This window comes from Crocuta crocuta, unplaced genomic scaffold (assembly GCF_008692635.1).
Source record: "Crocuta crocuta isolate KB4526 unplaced genomic scaffold, BGI_CrCroc_1.0 scaffold278, whole genome shotgun sequence".
Lineage (NCBI taxonomy): Eukaryota > Metazoa > Chordata > Mammalia > Carnivora > Hyaenidae > Crocuta > Crocuta crocuta.
The window spans coordinates 757,178-776,951 of NW_027532173.1; the positions used below are offsets into that span (position 1 = coordinate 757,178).

A 19,774-nucleotide genomic window follows, 5' to 3' on the forward strand; every position below is an offset into this window, starting at 1 on the left:
GCCTGGGTGGCTTGTGAGTTCAGCATCTGACTCTTGATTTTGGCTGAGGTCATGATCTCATAGTTCGTGGTTCAAGCCTTGCATCAGGCTCTGGGCTGGCGGTGTGGAGCCCACTTCGGATTCTCCCTCTCCCTCTCTCTCTCTGCCCCTCCCCTACTCACACTCTCCCTTTCTCTCTCTAAGTAAATAAGTAAACATTAAAAAAAGGAAAGAAATAAGTCAGGCAGAGAAGGACAAATACCATTTGTTTGCATGTATAGGTGGATTAGGAGGAAGTTAACGGAGGACGAAACGGGAGAAGAAGGGGAAACATAATTGGGGAGAGGGAGGGAGGCAAACCATGAGAGACTTGAATGCTGAGAACAAACTGAGGACTGATGGGGGTGAGGGAGAGGGGAAGGGGGTTGATGGGCATGGAGGAGGGCACTTGATGGGATGAGCACTGGGTGTTATATGTAAACCAACTTGACAATAAACTATTAAAAAAAAAAGAAAAACTATCTGAGGGGCTGCCTTGAGCCATCTATGGCATAAAATCAAGTATGGCAGAAAGAGGCTCTTTATGAATAACAAGTCCGATCACTCAGGAAACTCCAAGGGTTTCTGAAGCCCGTGCCAGAACCTGGGGCCAAAGACCATGAATATTTTTTCATTATACCCCAGTACCCAGGACTCACAGCCCAGGACTGAAACTGAGTTACCTGCCATCAGTCTTCCCTTAAGGGAGCCTCATACCCGGGTCTCTGGGCGTCCTGACTGGCTCCCCCATCACTATAGTCTGCACACCTGTCCGGCAGCCTGGCAGCTTCCCTGGAAGCTCTGTGACTACTGGCCGAGTAATCACAGTCAGCGGGGCCCGCCCCCCTCTCCGAAAGCCTGCCTCACTCCAGGGACGCAGTCTCCCTCCAGCACTCACCCCATCCCAAGTCTGTGCCTGTGGGAATTGTGTCCCGTCCTGCCAGATAGCTGCGTGACCCAGACGCACCCAAGGGGTGTTTGACTTTGCCAGTCATGGGCATGGCAGGCCCCAGGCTTTGGCACTGAGGAAGTTTGGGAAAGAATTGGGTCAGTGTGAATCACAGCAAGAAAAGTCTATAGGGTATTAGGTTTAGAGAATATTACTCTGCAGCGTTATTAGAACACCTCTCTGCGTGCACTAGGCCTGTATCAGCGTTTCCATTATAAATCCTATTTCCAAAGGTTTATGACTTGCTGTAAAAAGTCAGTCAAGGCTGAAAAGCAGCATAGTGAGTTTGCAATCCGGGAAGCAGTTTGATTCAAAGAAAGCATAAAAAATTGAGAAGAAACAAACAAATAGAAATGAGAAAAAGGAAACAGATTGTTTAAAAAAAAAAAAGATAGCTAGAGCATTTGTCCTGCATTTCTGTCCTCCTGTGACTTAATAATTTTGTTTTCAGATTTGAGATCTCACAGATTCCTAACTCCCATACGCAAAGAGGCCTGTGAGGATGGGAAGCATTTAGCTCCATGATGTGCTTTCCTATTGGAAAAGTGGGTAGCAGGGTCCTCTGGGGAACCAGAGCCCCCCTGCATTCAGGAAATCTCTTGGGGAACATACATCTAATCTTTACTGGTCCGGTAAAAGGCAGGGAAGGTACAGTAAGTTTATACTCTCTGATGAATAAAGGCAGGTTATAGTCCAATTATTTCCTGAAAACAAAGTAACTATCTATAGCATTCTTTGGTACCCTCTAGGCCCCCAAGACTTCCATATATCTGTGATGATTTATCCAGTTATAATTTCATCATGACATGGCCCAAGAGATAGTTGGCGCTTTTGCCAGAATTACCCCTAATTCACCCCTAAACAATCTGTTTGGAGGGATGGCAGTCTACTTAGAAGGAGAAAATAGGGAACTTGTCTTGACTATAATTACATATTCAGCAATACTATACTACTACCACTTAAATTGTTGGGTTATTTAAGGGAGATTTAAGAAAGACATGTGGAAACTCATGTCTGTCAAATTCTCAGTGCTGCAAAAGTGAGATTCTGCCTTCAGGGAGGTGGTTTGATACCTCTGACCTCAAGTAGCACGGTTGAATAAAAGAACAAGGAATGGAATTTGTTTTCATTAAGCATATCTGCTGTGTTAGACAGCATGCCAGTTTTTTATATATTATTTCATAGAAACCTTACATAAATCCTATGATATTGATATGTATTATCTACGCTCCTTTAAAAGATGAGGAAATTAACAGAGGTTAAACCACAAACAAAATGGCTGAGGTGAGATTGACTGAATTCCAAAGCCCTGGATCCTTCCACATCAGCTCTGAGCAATACTTCAGTGGGCAAATTACAGAATTGAAATGAGTCTGAAGGGTGCCTGGGTGGCTTAGTGGGTTAAGCTTCCGACTCTTGACCTCAGGTCTTAATCTCAGGGTTGTGAGTTCAAGCCCCATCGTAGGCTCTGCATTGGGCATGAAGCCTATTTAAATATTAAAAAAAAAAAAGGAAATGAATTTAGGTCTGGAAGTTTCATGACGTTATCTGGGGTACAACTAGGGAGAGGCCCACTAATCACCTGCATAAAGGAAGGCAAACTTTAATTATGCTAATTCCTCAAGTCTAGAAAACTAAGCTTAATTTCAGAAAATAAACGGCTTCTGGGACTGTAAAAAAAAAAAAGCATCATTTTATACATGAACAATCTTAAAGTGAACTCTGACAGCTACGAGCTTCCCACTTTTAAAGGCGATGCTGGTAATTAAGCTGTTGTCTCTCTGCCTCTGAGCCTCGCTGCTAAACTCTATGCTTCTGGAGCCGAAAGCCCACAAACTTTAGTTCTGTTTTGCCAGCCGATGGTCGGCTAGGGTCTGCCTATAGGGGGTGCTATCATGGAGATCGGAAGGCTGCAGGAAGGAGAAGATTCTGCTTCCGTTTTTGCTCTGTACCTACAGTAGTAGGTTTCAAATGCTTCCCACGCTCCCAGAAGCAGCCGTACACGCCAGCACCAGCCGGATGTCTGATGCCCCTGCTCCGAGATTCTAGAGTCTAATAATCCCAACCTCACCGCTCTGTTCCCGCAGCTGCAGAGGAAGTAGCTTCTTCCTGAAGCTGCTATACCTGTTATCTCAGCATTCCCTTTTGCCTTTAAATACCTAAATGCCTTTTTAACAAGTTGCTTTTATTAAATCCTCTATTAACATAACATGTGGTTCATTTTTCCTTCATGGCCCTGACCGACACAAAGTCCTCTGAAGGAAGCTTCTTAAACTGCTTCGAAATTCAATTCTCTTTGCTGACTGGAAAGTTTTTTTAATTGTGCCATATTACAAATTAACCTAAATCATTTGTATATATATATACAAATATATATATGTATATATATACACACACGTTATATATGAAAATATTCATTACATTATATAAATATTGTGTTATATATATGGAAAAATCATTACATTATATAGATATCATTACGTTATATATAGGGAAAAATCACTATGTTATAAAGATATCATTACGTTACATATTTACAACTAATACAATGTCATATGTCAATTATATCTCAGTAAAAAATATATTTTTTATATACTGTCTCCAGCATTTACTTACTATGTGATGTTAAGCATGGTAACTTAACTTTTCTAAGGCTCAATTTTGTCACATCTAATATTAATGTCTACCAGGTATTGATTTTAATCATTAATTAACATCTACTGAGGGATATTATATCTACCCAGTAGGATTATTGTGAGCCTTGGAGGAAATACTCCATGTGCAAGCCTCCAGCACGACAGTGAGTGCATATAGATGCCTGGAATGAACATTTCCGTGTCTGCTGAGCATCTCAACACTTGAAAAATCACCTCCCCAATTCCAGATTATTCCTACTCCGTCCCTGTTTTTGATAAGCTGAGCTTTCAACTCGAGGTGAACACATGCTTAACACGTCACAGTAATTCATCTCTCTGGCCACAGAGAGTCCAGGGATGGATCTGTATTCCAAGTCAGGCCACTTTAAATGGCCAAACCGTCACCATGACTGCTCTGGCCAAACCGTCACCATTTAACCATCAGTAAAATGATTATCCCTTAATAAGGGATAATCATTTTACTTCTCGCTCTGCTGCCTAATCTGTAAAATCATATAAACTCAAGATTCCAGGAACCATCTTTCCCGCCTCTTTGGTGACCAACTTGTCCTGGTTTGTTTGAGACCTTCTTGGTTTTAAATCTGAAAGCGCTGCATTCTGGAAAACGTCTCAGTCTCAAACAAAACATAAGAATCTCCCACTTTTAAAGGCGGTGTTGGCAATTTAGCTATTGTCTCTCTGCTCCAGAGACTATTGGCCACCCCACATGGTGAAAGCCTTCAAGAGGAAGCAGCCCCTATCAAAGAAATACAAATGGCCAACAAGCACATGAAAATGTATTCAACGGCATTAGTCCTTAGGAAAAGTGCAAATCTAAACCACAATAAAGTGCCACTTGCCACCCACCAGGATGGCTATAATCAGAAAAAGAAGTAGGGAGAACTACCAAGTGTTGGTGAGGATGTAGAGACGTTGGTACCTGTACCTATTCAGAAATGTAAAATGGTTCAGCACTGTGGAAAACAGTTCGGTCGGTGCTTTCTCAAAGAGCTAAGCATAGCATTGCCATACTGTCTTGCAATTTCATTCCTAGGTATACACCCAAAAGAATTAAAGGCATATTCACACAAAGTACATGTACACACATATTCATAGCAGCACTGTCGACAACAGCGAGAAGGTGGAAACAGCCCAATTGTCCATAAGTAAATAAATAAACACATTGTGATACAAGTATACAATGGAATATTATTCAGCCATGAAACAGAATGAAGTACTGATATGTACTACAATATGGATGAATCTCCCGAACATGTTGCTAAATGAATGAAGCCAAACATAAAAGGCCATATGTTATTTGATTCTATTTATATGAAATATCCAGAATAGATACATCTACAGAAGTAGAATACAGATTGGTGGTTGCCAGGAACTGGTGAGAGGAGGGGCTGTGAATATGGAGAAACAGCTTAGTGGATAAAGGCTTTTACTTTGGAGTGATGACAATGTTTTGGAGCAAGACAGAAGTGATGGTTCCACCCATTATGAATGTGGCACCACTGTATACTTGAAAATGGCTGGTTTATGTCCTGTTAATTTCATCTCAACAATTTTGAAAGAAAGAAAGAAGGAGTAGAAGAGGAAGACAGGCAGGCAAACCAGCCAGGAGATGAAGAGAGAAGAGACTGCATCCTGATGACATGACTGAGAATTCCCAGCAAGCCTTCTCTGGAATGGAGAGCCCATGATCTTGTCAGTTAAAAAACCCAATAAATTATTTTTTCACTTGAGTAAGTCTGAGTTGTGTTTCTCCCCTTTACAACCAAGAATTCTGAATAATATAACCCTCAATTAACAGTAATTAATTTTTACCCCAGTACCCACTCAAATTTAATCTAGTTCCTGTCTGTGCTGGCTTCAGTAGAAACAAAGAAAATATCTCCCTCGCTAGAAGCACTATTGATGCATGTCACAGAAAACTCTCAAGTACCTTTCAGCTGTCTCTTCGTGTCATTTCAACCTTTTCAGACATTGCTCGAGAAGTCTTTTTGACTGATATCTGAACCAGAATAGGACATAAAATTTTAGAAAATTGCTTCGTAGAAGTCAAAGATATAAGATTCAAAACTCCCCATTCTTATCAACAATTAAAAATGGCAGACACATCTTACCAAAGAAATCCCTCCATCTCGTCCAGTGGTGTGGTGACAACATACAGAGCAAATAATCTGAAAAATCAATCCTCTTATATTTCAGACCTTCTCACTCCTCCCTCATAATCACCTTGATGTTTCTTATGGATTATTAGTGAAGAGCTAATCATATTTTAATGTTGTGGGCTGGGGTTTAATTGTTAGTTTATAATTGAATGGCTCCAACTGGAGGGAACTAACTGCCTCCATGAAAATTTGATGTGATTCTTTCAGGTGTCCATCTGGATCTCAGGATACCCCTACAACCAGTAAGTTCATCAGTTTGCTAATTTTCTACAAGAGGAATGAATTTTATTGACTTTCCTTGCCCTCCATGGCTAGCCTAATCCCACAGAAATTGTCATCAGGCTTGGGGTAACTTAAATTCCACCAAATGGGCTGAGTCTTCAGATGAGCTACTACTATTAGAGAAAACCTGATACAATGCTGACAACAGCAAATGGTAGCATCAACAGTCACCAGTACAGAGCCAAATGGAACAGCCCTCACGGTATGACAGATGACCCTAGGCAAGTCTTTTGACTTCTGGACTCAGGGTTTTCACCTGTAAAAGTGGTTGGAAGAGATTACTAAGGTCTGTTGGCACCAAAATTTTACATTCTGCATATTGGATTGAGATTAGTTATAAACTGATTTCGCCCATTATAAAGAAACATGGTAGAAATCAGTATTCCCATTTTACAGTTGTGTAAATTTGAGCAGTCGCTTACAGTATAAGAGCTCAAAATGAAAGCAAGATCTTTCATCAGCCAGATAGCATTCTATTCATGTATTTATTCAGTCAGACCATACTTAACAGGGCTATTTTGGTGGGGGATGCTCTAGAATTCTATCCCATATATAACCTCTTTATTAAAGACATAAAGTCTGCAGGAGCATTTTAGAACTTCACAATTTACAGACACCAATCTGTAACAAAACACTAATACATACCAACAAACTGAAGTGATCAAAATTACTGACAAATTATATCCAGATTTATACATTTATAAGAGACTTTTCCTGGGCCAGAGTTCAACTGTCTCCCACGCTAGAGGATTTCATATAAACCAGCTCATTTCACAATCAACATCCTAGGGGAATACTGGGAAGAGAGGGGAAAGCAGTGAATTCTGCATTCGTTTGTGACACAGCAGAGCTAAATGTGAAATATCAAGGTGACATCAGCTAGAGTGTCAACCGGTAATGGATGCTAAGACACCACTGGAAATGTAATGAGCTGTAAAAAATGTATTTGACAAAAACCCTTTCCAGGGTGCTTGTCTCTGTGATCAGAAGAAATATTTTCAAAAACCAGCTGGGCTTGGATGATCCCTTCACGACCCAGGAACACATTCAAGTAACATGAACGGCACGTTCTTAGAAGGGAGAAGGATGATTGGATCAATGCAGACATTTCTTCTGCCCAAACTGGGGGCACAATTTGCGGGCTGATATGAATTACTCAGAGCTCTCATCTACACTCTTCCCCCATCTGCAACCTGCATCCTTTCCCCATGAGATAGGTCCTCAGCCTCTGCTGAACAAATGTTTAAGAATATCAGACTGATAGGACATCACATTATTTCTGAGGTGCCCCATGTTTTAGCCCAGCTGTTCCAGTACACACCCTCCTCCATTAAAAAAAATTTTTTAATTAAGAAAAAGTTAAATTAGGGGCACCTGGGTGGCTCAGTTGGTTAAGCATCTGACTTCAGCTCAGGTCTCTAAGTTTAAGCCCTAAGGTGGGCTCTGTGCTGACAGCTCAGAGCCTGGAGCCTGCCTTGGATTCTGTAATTTCCTTTCTCTTTACTTCTCTCTCTCTCTCTCCCGTCCTCCCCCTCTCTCTCTACTACTCTATCTCTCTCTCCCTCTCTGTCTCTGTCTCTCTCTCTCTCTCTGTGTCTCTCAAAAACAAACATTTAAAAAATTTTGAAACTACACTCCCACCTCTTGAGTCTAGGGAAGCAGAATCTACAGGAAAGGAATCTCACACAATTAGATCCCAGGTGGCCATGTCTTTCTCCTTCCTTCTCGTTAAGCTACAATTGTTCAAACAATGGAAAGAGAACCAGAGGGACAAAGTACAGTGATAACTTGGTGAAAGCGCAGAGGCTCTTAGAGTTAATCCTCTTGTGCTTTTCAGTAGGTGACTTAGGATAAACAGTTCATACGGTTAAAACTTCATTCATTAACATTAATGGTTACTGATTTAAACAAAAGTAATTTGCTAAGTTCAAAAAATTAAACATGAGCTGCTAACCAATAAAATGAATGTGAGAAGTCTATTATTAGAGGGGACCCTAAGCATCTCTGTGCCCATCATGGCGTTGAGAGCTAGGGATCCATAAATAAAAGAGCACAGCCCCTCCCTGCCCCTCCCTGCCCCTCCCTGCCCCTCTCTACAAAGTGCTTTCAAGTGCACTGAATAGTTTTCAGCAATGGCTCTGAACCTTAGTTTTCATCCCTACCCAGATCTTTTTCTCTACATATAGTGTTTTTTTAAGAATGTGCCAGAAGCCAAGAGATCCAATTGTTCAACAAACATTTATCAGCCATCACTCTGCACTCACTACTGCAGCAGGTGCTGGAGATACAAGGATGGATAAGAGGAAGCCTGTACCCTTGAGGAAGCCAGGAGCGAGCTCAGATAACTCTGCTAACGTTTTGGAATGGAGGAGGTCACCGATCCAGAGAAAGGAGACAAAAACTCCACAATCTGCTTCCATTTGGTGCTGGTGATGATAAAGTACAGTGTGCTACAGCCTCTGTGTTCCCCGTTTCCTTTCATCCTCCAGCAACCCTGTGAAGTATTCATAGCCCCCATTTTATGAGTAATGGTATGCAGAAATGTTTGCCTTTTTGTTAATAGCAGCTGGTCAGAGAATGCTTCTGCGAGGAGAAAGCTAGCTTTGTTGAAAAACTGTGGGATGAAGCCATTCATCCAAATCCAGAAGCATCAGCCTCCCAGGCAAGGGTACTAGGTTGGGCACTGGATTTCCTTCAGGGGAGGAGAGAGAGCTACTTTACATAATAAAGAGAGGAAACAGTGGATGCCAAGAAAATTAGGAAATGGAGCTCTGTGGGGACTAAGTACCCACGGAAAAGCAAAATCCCTGGAGAAGGCGTGGAAGAGGAACAGAAGACAAAGGGAGAGAAAAAACTAACATTTTCTGAGAGAAATGCTCTGTGCTTTGTGAAGAGCTCCCAGTGACCCCACAGATACTCAGTAAACCTACTTGAATTTCTTGCCGAAACCAGGGAAGGAGCCGAATTCTGCCTCAACATTGACAAATTGCTGGATACACTGCATACCCTAATAAGAGGAAGGGCGGGCTTCTGTTTTTATGGGAGGGGGGAGGATGGGGAAACTGGGACCTAGAGAGATTGAGCTAAAATCCCAGGCTCTGCCCCCTGCCCTTTGCAAGGTTCAAAAATTTTGAGAGACCAGAGAATTATCTGCTTCTTCAGGAAATGAGAACATGTCTCTAGTCATGGGCTGAAAAAGCCACCTTACCTGAGGGTGTGCTCCTAACAATGAAAGATTTTGGAGTCAGAAAGGTAAGGTCACAGGAACAGATCATATGAGTAAAAAGTTTAAAAAGGAAGTACTTCAGAGACCTTGTAACAAGGGAAGGAAGGAAAGAAGGTAGGTAGAGAGAGAGAAAGAGAGAGAGAAAATAGAAAAGGAAAGGCATAGAAATGGAGAACAAGGGAAAGAAAAAGAAACACAGAAGGGAGAAAGAGAAAGAAAGCCAGAAAGAGAGAGAGAGAGAGAGAGAGAGGAAGAGAGAAAAGGAGAGAGGGAAGAAGGAAGGAGAAACGACAGAAAGCAAGAGAAGAGAGAAAAGAAACGGAGAGGAAGAAACAATGAGTCTGTGCAGCAGAATCGCTAGAAGGAACCCCCCGGGGAAGCAGGAGAGCCAGGGAGAGAGAAAAGGAAGGAAAATGTGAAGCTGCTGTGGGCCTAGAACCTGGGATGAGCTGAAACGCAGAGGCCACTTAGTGGAAAGAGAATAAGAACCTATTCTACGTATAGAACTTGAATAGTATCTTTTGTAAGATCTGCGGGCGCGCGTGAGTTCCACCTCCAAGAAAGGAAGTGAGTTTGCAGCTGAAAGAAGGGAATGACGAGGGACTGAGTGTGGAAACCCCTGCCCTTCTCCGCCCCCGACGCGTCCCACGCGTCCCCACGCGTCCCCACGCGTCCCACGCTGCGTTTGTGCCGAGAAGTGGGCTTGGCCGAACGTGCAGCCTTATCACTGACAGAAGCTCGCCTGTCTGCCGCCTCAGGGTGTGGAGGAAAGATCGGGGACACGTGGCATGTGGTCTCTCCCCACATTTCTGCCCCCTCGCCACCTCGCGCCTCTCCCCTGGCCAACCGTGTCCTGGGGGCCCAGGCCACCCCTGTTTTTATTCCTCGCTAAATACCGGGGCTGCACGAGGGTAGATTTCTGCCTGTGCAAACGGAGACGCCTTCACGGACTTGCGTGCGGTCTCCTTCAAGTCTCCAGTCTCTGAATGTGACCTTTCCACTTGAGAAGGGTTTTATTAATTTGCAACTCTGCGATGGTCTCCAGGCCCTACGCTGCAATTAAGAGCATCAACTGTGTAATTTCAGAACTGCTCTTTGGTGTTCCTAAAACTTCAATATTGAACCAGAGAGTTCATTTAAGTTAAAGGAAACAAAGGCTCCTGAAGCCACAATGTCCGTGAATATTGAGTAATGGCCCTGGCTCCCCACAGAACTGAAGCCAGACTGCGATTTTTTTTTTAAAGCGGTAACTTGACAGTCATGAAATAGTTGAATTATTTTATACTATAAAATGAAGAGTCTACCAGTGAATTTGAAGGGAGGGGGAAACACAGGGATTATCAGTAATGCATTATGCAGATTCATCTTGGAATATGAATAGCAGGAATTGTTACTGTGACACATACTCCAAACCAAAGTTTCTGCCATTGAATAAAGTTAATTATCATTCATTAATCTTTGCAGGGATTATGAAAATGTGTTTATGATCAGCCTCCCAAGTACTTGCAGCTATGATTATAAGAACAGATTTGTCATCCCAAATAAGCAGATAATCTTCTTGTTTAATGAGCCTCTCTTCTTGCAGATCAAAATGCATTGTGGGAACCTCAAAAAAAAAATGTTGGTCTGAAAACCATTTGTTACTTCCAGGTTTATCCAATGTGATTAAACTTAAAAAAAAAATTCTTCCACCTCGTCTTCTTCCTCTCTTCTCTTGACTTTCTCACCCATGGATTTATTTCAAGCAATGCTTATGATGCTAGAGATCTCAGAGTCGGTTTTTCCTCCTCGTCTCCTTTGACGCCATTAACAACGCCACTCAGCCTCCGCAGCACATCAGGGAGGAAGGGGTTACGGCTGGGCAGAGGAAGGAAGGAAATACTCTGCACCAAGCAGTTGATGGGTTTGAACCCCTGCTCCGTTGATTATTACAAGAAAGTCTACTTCATCTCTCAGCCACAGCTTCCTCACCTGTAAAATGGAGGTAGGGCGGTTTCAGTGACACAGGGGACGTGACATGTGGGTGTTCAACAACGGGGACTCCACCTGCTCACATCTTCTGATCCCTCTGTCTCCTGGAGGGTCACTAGGATCAGCAGGCATAGACTGCACCTGTCCCCAAGCCAATGTGTGCCACCTTGACGGTTGCTACACTAGGGCTCCTGACAGTGGAAATGCGCTGCCAATGACCTAGCGAAGGATGTGGAAGGTCTTTAGTTGGTACCTGATGCGTTTGAATAGCATTCAGAGTCTATACAGTCTTACTTTGTATCATGGGCTAGTTACTTTGTATTTCCAGTGGGACAAAAGTTTCTAGCCAGCATGGATTGGGTCTTACACTGTTTAATTCTTTTAAAGACTAATATCCTATCAGCAAATGCAGCCATTAATGCATTTTTTTATACAGACAATATAGCCTTTATTTCATTGAGTTGTGAATTAGTTGTATTATTTAAGGTGATGGTCCTACAGTGTCATTACAGACCAAATAACAGAGCATTAATTAAGATAGACTTTTGATTCTAGACATTTGATTCTTTCCCAGGAAGGATGTAAATGGATAGGTGATCCGAGGGTGTAGACAACTTCTACTCCTACGTGGCTGTTCCCAGCCACCCCCAAACTGATGACCCCATCCATGTAGTTGAAACAGGCTCACCACCCAAACGAAGAGAAAAAAAAGAAGGGTATTCAAGGAGCTTCTTTCTAGGGACATGACCACAAACTTGCACCTCACTCATCTTCATGCTCTAGCAAACACAAGTGGATCAGTGGCCGCACTCGGCTGCAAGGGAAGCTGGAAGACACACTACCTGGCCCCTGGAGGGAGAGGGGAAGGGAGAGCACAGGCCTAACTAAAGCCTGACCATTCATTGACGGAGAGAAACAAAGGAAAAGTGGAGTGCGGAGGTAGTTAGTAATCTCAGCCACACTCGCCATATTTGAAATCAAAGGATTTCATATAAAATTCTAGATTACAGAGTTATTTAAAAAAAAAAAGATCTGATGACACAGCAATCAAATTCCAATGGAATAATAATTAGATGGCTCTACTGAGGATGAGCAGCTTCAGTTAGCACACACGCCCTCGCTATGGTTCGGTGTACATGCCTGATACTTAGTTACCAGTTATGCAGTCACATCATTTGCCTCCTCTCTGGAGGCATCCGAGTTTGAACCAAAGGCATCCAACGAACCACCTAGTGGCTACCGGCTACTCACCAAGTGTTTCCCTCCACCTTCTCCTTTTATCCTCAGGGCAATTTTTGCGAGGTAGCTTTCTTTACTCTGCAGTATAACTGAGTAACTTCAGGCTCAGAGAAGTGGAATCAACTTGCTCAACTTATCAAGAAAGTGTCAGCATTTTAAAAATGTAAGCTCAAGCCTGTTTGTGTCTGACAGAAGCGTCCGTGCTGGGAAGTGGGTGACGGGCGAGGTCCAGAGAGAGAATCAGCGCGTTTCAATGTACCATTTCCTTTGTTCACACAACGTTCTTCTTTCTCTCCCACGGNCCCGTGCTGGGAAGCGGGTGATGGGCGAGGTCCAGAGAGAGGACCTCGCGTTTCAATGTACCATTTCCTTTGTTCACACAACGTTCTTCTTTCTCTCCCACGGCATCTTTAACACTGACTCCTCTGACAAAACAACAGCTCTGTTGGGCGAATGAAGGCCTCAGAGGGCTACCTCTCAGACCAGTACAGAGTAACCATGAGCTAGCCTGGAGTAGAAGACATGAGGGAAGTTATCACCCGCCTGCGAGGTCCTGTGCTTTCCAGTGAGAACCCACTAGAACACGGTCCCCAGTAGTCCCCAAACAGACCCTGCGCACTACACTCTGGTGCCTCCCTCTCCTCAGGTCCCCTCTGCTATTCTGACCCTCTAGACGCCCCCCTTCAGGGCCCAGGACAAACCCAGCGCCTTCCATGAGGTCACCCTGTCTCCTGCTCCTGTCTCTCTAGGACCTTCTCTTCTCACTCTGGCCAAGCCGTTCACACCCATCCCTCCTTCCTCCCAAACTAGCTAGCAAGCCTGCATCACTGAGCTCAGTGCCCTACTCAGAGCAAACTCTCAAGAAATCTTTGGCGAATGATTAATGTGGTCAAATTAGAAGCCTTTTTTTTTTTAATGTCCCATCTAAAAGAAGAAATCAAATACAAAAAAAGTCTATAGTCTTGGTTTAGTGCTTCCTGTTTCTAGCTTATATGTTACCATTTCTCCTTTTCCTCTGACAACTTCATCACTGTGGGACGGGAAGCAGTGAAAAGGAGTCAACAAGCCTTTGCCTAAGTATCACTGGATCTTAGACCTGTGGCCTTGGCTCTCTTCATTCATTCACGTATTCATTCATTCCCCAGTATTAGTGAGCTCTGCCTACTGGGCTCCAGGCCTCGAGACAGACAGGAGAACAAGATAAGTTTCTCCCCTCCGGAAGTCCCATTCTGGGAGAAGAAGGATGCAGGAAAATGGCAATTACACTGCAGAGCAGAGAGGCTCTGTCGGAGGAAGAGGGGAAGGAATCGCAGATGCAAGCTCTGTGAGAGAGACTACTCCTCCATGCCTCGGTTCTTCTACACGTGCAAACAGAACTGACTGGTCTACCTTTGACAGGCTGCATGCAATGAAATGAAGCAAAATAGTGCATTCATAAGATATCATTATGGAGATTTTCAGTCTTGGTCTCCCACCAGACTTGACAACCTTCATTAATCTTTGTAGTTCTTACCCTTGTTTACCAGAAGCAAAACAAAACAAAACAAAAAAAACAGTGACTCAGAGCTACCTCACAATTAGAGATAAAGTTAATTAGAATCCAGATTTCTTAGCTGTTCTTTTTCAGCAACTGCTTGCTGTTTAACTTAAAAGACCACTTTAAGTGAACAATAAGTGGAAGTGAAAAGTCATTGTCAGGAGATTAAAAACACGTATGTACAGAGGCTTTCCGTTTATTTTTAGAGATTAGATTTGGGAGAAGAGCTCTTTGGTCTGGTCCCCAGCCCATTGCTGATGTCTTCTCAGAACCTCGGGATTCTGAGTGCCCATGAGGACGGTGGCCCAAAAGGCCTGGGAAGGGCAGAAGATGAATTCGTTTGCTTGTCTCTGCATCGAGATCCTGGTCAGCATCTAGAAAGTCTTAGAAAAAATAACAACGGCTAATAATTTTTTTAATGATTTTTTTAAATGTTTTATTTATTTCTAGGAGAGAGAGAGAGAGAGAGAGAGAGAGAGACAGCGTGAGCAGGGGAGGGTCAGAGAGAGAGGGAGTCACAGACTGAAACAGGCTCCAGGCTCCGAGCTGGCAGTCAGCACAGAGCCCGACGCGGGGCTCGAACCCACGAACCGCGAGATCATGACCTAAGCAAAAGTCGGATGCTTAACCGACTAAGCCACCCAGGCGCCCCAACAACGGCTAATAATTACCGAACACTCACCAAGTGCCACGCAGCATTTTAAGAGTTCACATGGATTCCTTTATTTTCTCTTTTATTTCTCACAACAACCTCATGTAGTCCCTTCTACTGCCAACTTCATTTTACAGAGGAGGGAGCCAGAGGCATCTGGAGGAGAGAAAAGTCTCTAACTTACACAGCCATTGTTTGAACCCTCCCCTTGCCGAAAACAAGGTGGGGAGAAGAAGGGAATCATTTTCCCCAACTTTCTCCCCAAAATGTGGAATAAAAAGAACGCACAAGGAAGAGAATGAGCAAATGCAATAGAAACTTCCCTTCCAACACATCCAACACCTCCAGAGCATAATCCAGCGAGGACAGCGAGGAATGAGCAACCAACAAAACACGAGACTCATCCAGAGAGAAGAAGCACAGACCTGGGAGGAAGTCCCTACCTCCTGCCACTCACAGCCACCCCAGGGCACAAGGGGAAGACGTGGAGCTCTCCGATGCCAATTATGTATTGTTGAAAACTGAAAACTAACAATGGTATTCACTCCAAAATGCAAAAGGACCATGAGTCAGTTCTCTGAGCATAACAAGAGCCGGCTAAATCTTTCAAACATTTTTCTCATTAAAAAAAAAATCATTTCAATAAAACCTGGGTACTGCTAATTGTTGTGTGACTCACTCGAAGTATGCTTTGGGCAAACTATTTTACTTATTCTCCCCTTCAATAAACTGAGAATCTTGATTGCATCAGCTGGAGCCTATCACAGATAAGGAGCTTGATAGGGGAAAGAAATAAAGAATAATGGAGGAGTCAGCAGGGGGATACCTCAGTTCTAAGCCTCCCTTTTAGGAAGGAAAACTCCAAGATTCAACAACGTTGTCAAATGAATGGTGTGACCTGCATTTTGTGTAATAAAAACAAGCGATGAAGCATTTCCTGCAGGGACTGTTGAGGTCTATCAATTACAGCTCTTGGTGGAAATCAGGCTAATTCCTCCAACTCCTGTTCAGACTCACCACTGTGTTTCTGTGTAGCTCTATCTTCCCAAGAGACGCCAAGCCACTACCCTGATGATACATGTAGCTATGCAGAGACCCCTCCTCAGCCTTATGTCGCAGGGGAAATAGAGGCCTCCAGGTGTGCTCTTCCCTAAAGGGGAGCAGTTCCTTCCTTTTTTAACAAATTAATTTTTTTATTTGAGTAGAGATGACACACCATGTTACATTAGTGTCAGGTGTACAACAGAGTGAGTGAATCAGCAAGTTTAAACATTATGCTACACTCACCGTAAATGTAGCTTCCATCTATCAGCAAACAGCACCGTCACAATATCATTGACTATATTCCTTCTGTTGTGGCTTTTATTCTCATGACGTTTTCATTCCATATCCTGGAAGCCTATATCTCCCACTGCTCTTCATCCATTTTGTCCACCCCCACTCCCTTCCCTCTGGCAACCCCCAGCTTATTTTCTGTGTTTATGGGTCTGATTCTGCTGTTTGTCCACTTATTCAGTTGTGTGATTGATTGGTTTATTTGTTTGTTTTTTAGATTCCACATAGAGTGGTTCTTTCAATCAACAGATACTCATGAAACATGTATCTTGAGCCAATTACTCTGAATTCAAAGGCCATCTCTTTTCTCCAGTAACTTACAGACTACTAAGACAGAATCGTGGACATAATATTGTAATGAAATGTGATTACTACCATAGAGGTAGGCACACAGGGTCACAGGGAATCGAGAGCGAGAGTAACACAGGCCACGCTGTGAGAAATGAGGGCAAGGAGAGCATCAGAAAAGACTTCTCCAACCAACATGAGTCATACTTGAACTGTGTTGTAAAGGATAAGCAAGAACTTTCTTAAATCGTGTTCACTGCTCATCTACAAGACCTCTGAAGTAGGGACCGGATTTTGTTCAGAGCTGTATTTATAGCACCTGGCATTTTGCCCGAGACATTTACTGAATGTATGAAGGAAAGAAGGGAGGAAGGGAGGAAAAGGTGACTCTATTTATCTCACAGGCGTGGAGAAGGGAGAACACAGACATCCTTTGACTTGCCTACCTCTGTTCTCTGAAATCTGCCCATCCATCCAATAGGCACTATACTAACAGCAGTATATTACTTTTCTGCTGCTTGATCCTGGCCCCTAGATGTACCTGATTGGTCCAGGAATGGGTGGCTGACACAAAATGGACCAATCAGAGTATCTACCTTGGCCTTTGAAAAGAGAACTTTAGCCTTTCTGTATATATGAGTATATAGCTTATAAACTTGGGAGCTGGAAGGAGGCCACCTTCCACCACCTAAATGGGGAGCAAAGGGAGCCAGTTAGCAAAAAGCAAAGAAAGAAGTTGATGCCCCAAAATAAGCAGAAATGAGAAACAAGGAGAGACAGAGAATTTCTACACCCTCTCAATTCCTTGTTCCTGAGGCCCTATTACCTCACCACCCTTGAGGTCTTTAAATGACCCTCTCATTTGTCTTTCCAGCGAATTTCTCTCTCTCTCTCTCTCTCTCTCTCTCTCTCTCTTATTTAAGCCAGCTTTGTTTGGTTTTGGAACTTTGGAACCAAAGTCATTTTATTCAATGACAGTGTGATGGGCAGATTCCAGAAAGGCTTAGAGTGAGCAAAATCCTGAGGTCTAAAAGGCCTGGTTGTTTGAAGATGAGGAGAAGGTATCTGGTACCGCCTTAGGTGAGAAAGGAATAGGGTCTTGAGAGGCTAGAAAAATCCCCAGGGAGTTCAAGTTCCATCTGGTGAAGGGTGTAAATGAAAATCTTCCAGGGACCTGCACTGTATAGACTTTGGGACTAACAAAGTCTAAAACTTTGGAAAGGGGCAGTAGGAACAGAGAATACATATCAGCACTGAAGAGAGACTGATGCACCAAACTGGGACAACTTGTTCCTTTACCATGAGAGGTAGTGATCACAGGACCACAGATACGTGGCCAGTCTTGCAGGACACCCATGGTATCTGACCACAGGACCACAGTGTCCTTATGCATACCAAATGCATCCCTACATTCCCCACACAAACCCTAATTTTCTACCATGCTCTTCCAGACTTTCTCAATCACATTAGTAGTGTTAAAGAAGCTCCTGACACATTTTCAGCCCTGGTACTGTTAGGCAGAATCTCATGGCCCAAGGTACAGGAAAACAAATATTTCAGGATCTTCTTTATTTTTTCTTGCTATGGAAACACAGTGTGGCCCCATCTCCTAGAAACTCTGACTCAGTATACCACACACTAAGTAGATACATAGGGTGGAGTTTATTGGCATTACAAATAGCATTACAAAAATGAGCTTTCTCTGCAAAGGATTGGGCTTCAAGATTTCCTTAGCTTGCTTGCTTCTCCAGTGCAATAAAATGCTATGTGATTTTCCCAAACAGCACTTACACGTACCCTCCTAGGAGTACACTTATTGCGTGTGATGGGTTTGACCTATATGGAACTTAAGATCTTTGGCAAAAGCAATTCCAAATCACAGCTCTGGGAAGTTTTAAAGGAAGTCAAGAGAGTAGAAGTTGCTTTTGGAGCATCAGCACAGAAGGAGATGTGAACCAAGCAAGCCTCCCTTGGTTTTAATAATTCACTGCTTTGTGTTATGTCCGTCCATGCGATCAAAGGCCTGGGTATTGAGCATACCCTCAACAACATCCCAGGCACATAAATAAACCATCTTCTGCTCTCAGTCCAGGAAGCAGTTATTGATCTGGGCTCTGATCTTCTCCTACCTGACTTTCTGAGGATTTCTAAAATAGCTCACCTTAGGGGAATTAGAGACTCAAGTACTTTTCTTTTGTCCTTTGACCAATAAAATAAAATTACCAACACCCTGCAAAAGATGAATTCTGACAGAAGAAACATCAGCATTTTCTGTGATGGCCAGACAACCAACCAGGTATCTGCCCACAAGCTAAGAGACAAAAGGAAAAATTGATAGTCCCTTGGCCACCAAGGCCACCTTGCTCTACCAAGAATCAGTCTCCAAATTACAGCTCTGAGATCTTGATCAGCCAAAAGCAAGGACCTGTGATCTCTACGGATCAGAACAGAAGAAGAGATGAACTACTATACGAGTTCCTCTCCAAACACTCCATTGCCTGTTTTGGATCCTGAATGACAATGTAGATTTTAGTCCTAGCTCCCACAGGCTATGTGACTTTAGAGAAGTCCCACTGTTTCTCAAAATGACAGCATATCCATTGGTTAGATACCAGCTATTGGGCACTCGCTAGGCATTTCAGAGCCCCTTCTCTCTGATTGCTTCCCACTACAGAGGCTACAAATGCTGAATTCATACCGCCCTAGCCTTCTGTGCACTCAAGGTTGTATGAGATCTATGGGGCAATTGGCTGAGGGGATTCTGGATAAGAGTTTCATCCTTGAGAAACAGAGATAATCAGATATAGGGCTGTGACTCAAAATATACAAAGAACTCTTAAAACCCAACAATAAGAAAAACAATAGCGCAATTTAAAAATGGGCCAAAGACCTTAACAGACACCTCACCAAAGGAGATATGCGGATGGCAAATACCCTAAGGAAACGTGCTCCGCATCATATGTCTTCAGGGAAATGCAAGTTAAAACAACGAGAGGCCACTATATGCCTATCGGAATGGCCAAAATCTGAATATTGACAATACCAAGCGTGAAAGAGCACGTGGAGCAACAGGAACCCTCATTCATTGCTGGTGGGAATGCAAAATGGTACGGCATTTGGAAGACGGTTTGGCGGTTTCTTCTAAACTAAACATATAAAACATGCAATCCAGCAATCACATTCCTTGGTATTTACCCAAAGGAGTTGAAAAGTTATGTCCACAGAAAAACCTGCACATGGATGTTATAAGCATCTTTGTTCATAATTGTGAAAAATTGGAAGGAAGCAAGATGACCTTCAGTAGGTGAATAGATAAACTGTGGTACAAACAGACAATGGAATGTTATTCAGCACTAAAGAGAGCTGTCAAGCCATGAAAAGACAGAGGAACTTGAAAGGCCTATTACTAAGTGAAAGAAGCCAACCTAAAAAGGATACATATTGTATGATGCCAACAATAT

The 19,774-nt window shown here is 43.1% G+C and overlaps 1 long non-coding RNA gene across 1 annotated transcript in view; it reads left to right on the forward strand.

Moving 5' to 3' along the window:
- LOC144242471 (uncharacterized) overlaps window positions 1-18,109 on the forward strand; it is a 19,676-nt gene extending 1,567 nt beyond the window's left edge. The window contains exons 2-3 of the long non-coding RNA XR_013338349.1: window positions 5,991-6,025; window positions 16,243-18,109. This is a non-coding gene — a long non-coding RNA (uncharacterized LOC144242471). The remainder of the gene's footprint in view (window positions 1-5,990; window positions 6,026-16,242) is intronic.
- Window positions 18,110-19,774: the final 1,665 nt, after the last annotated feature.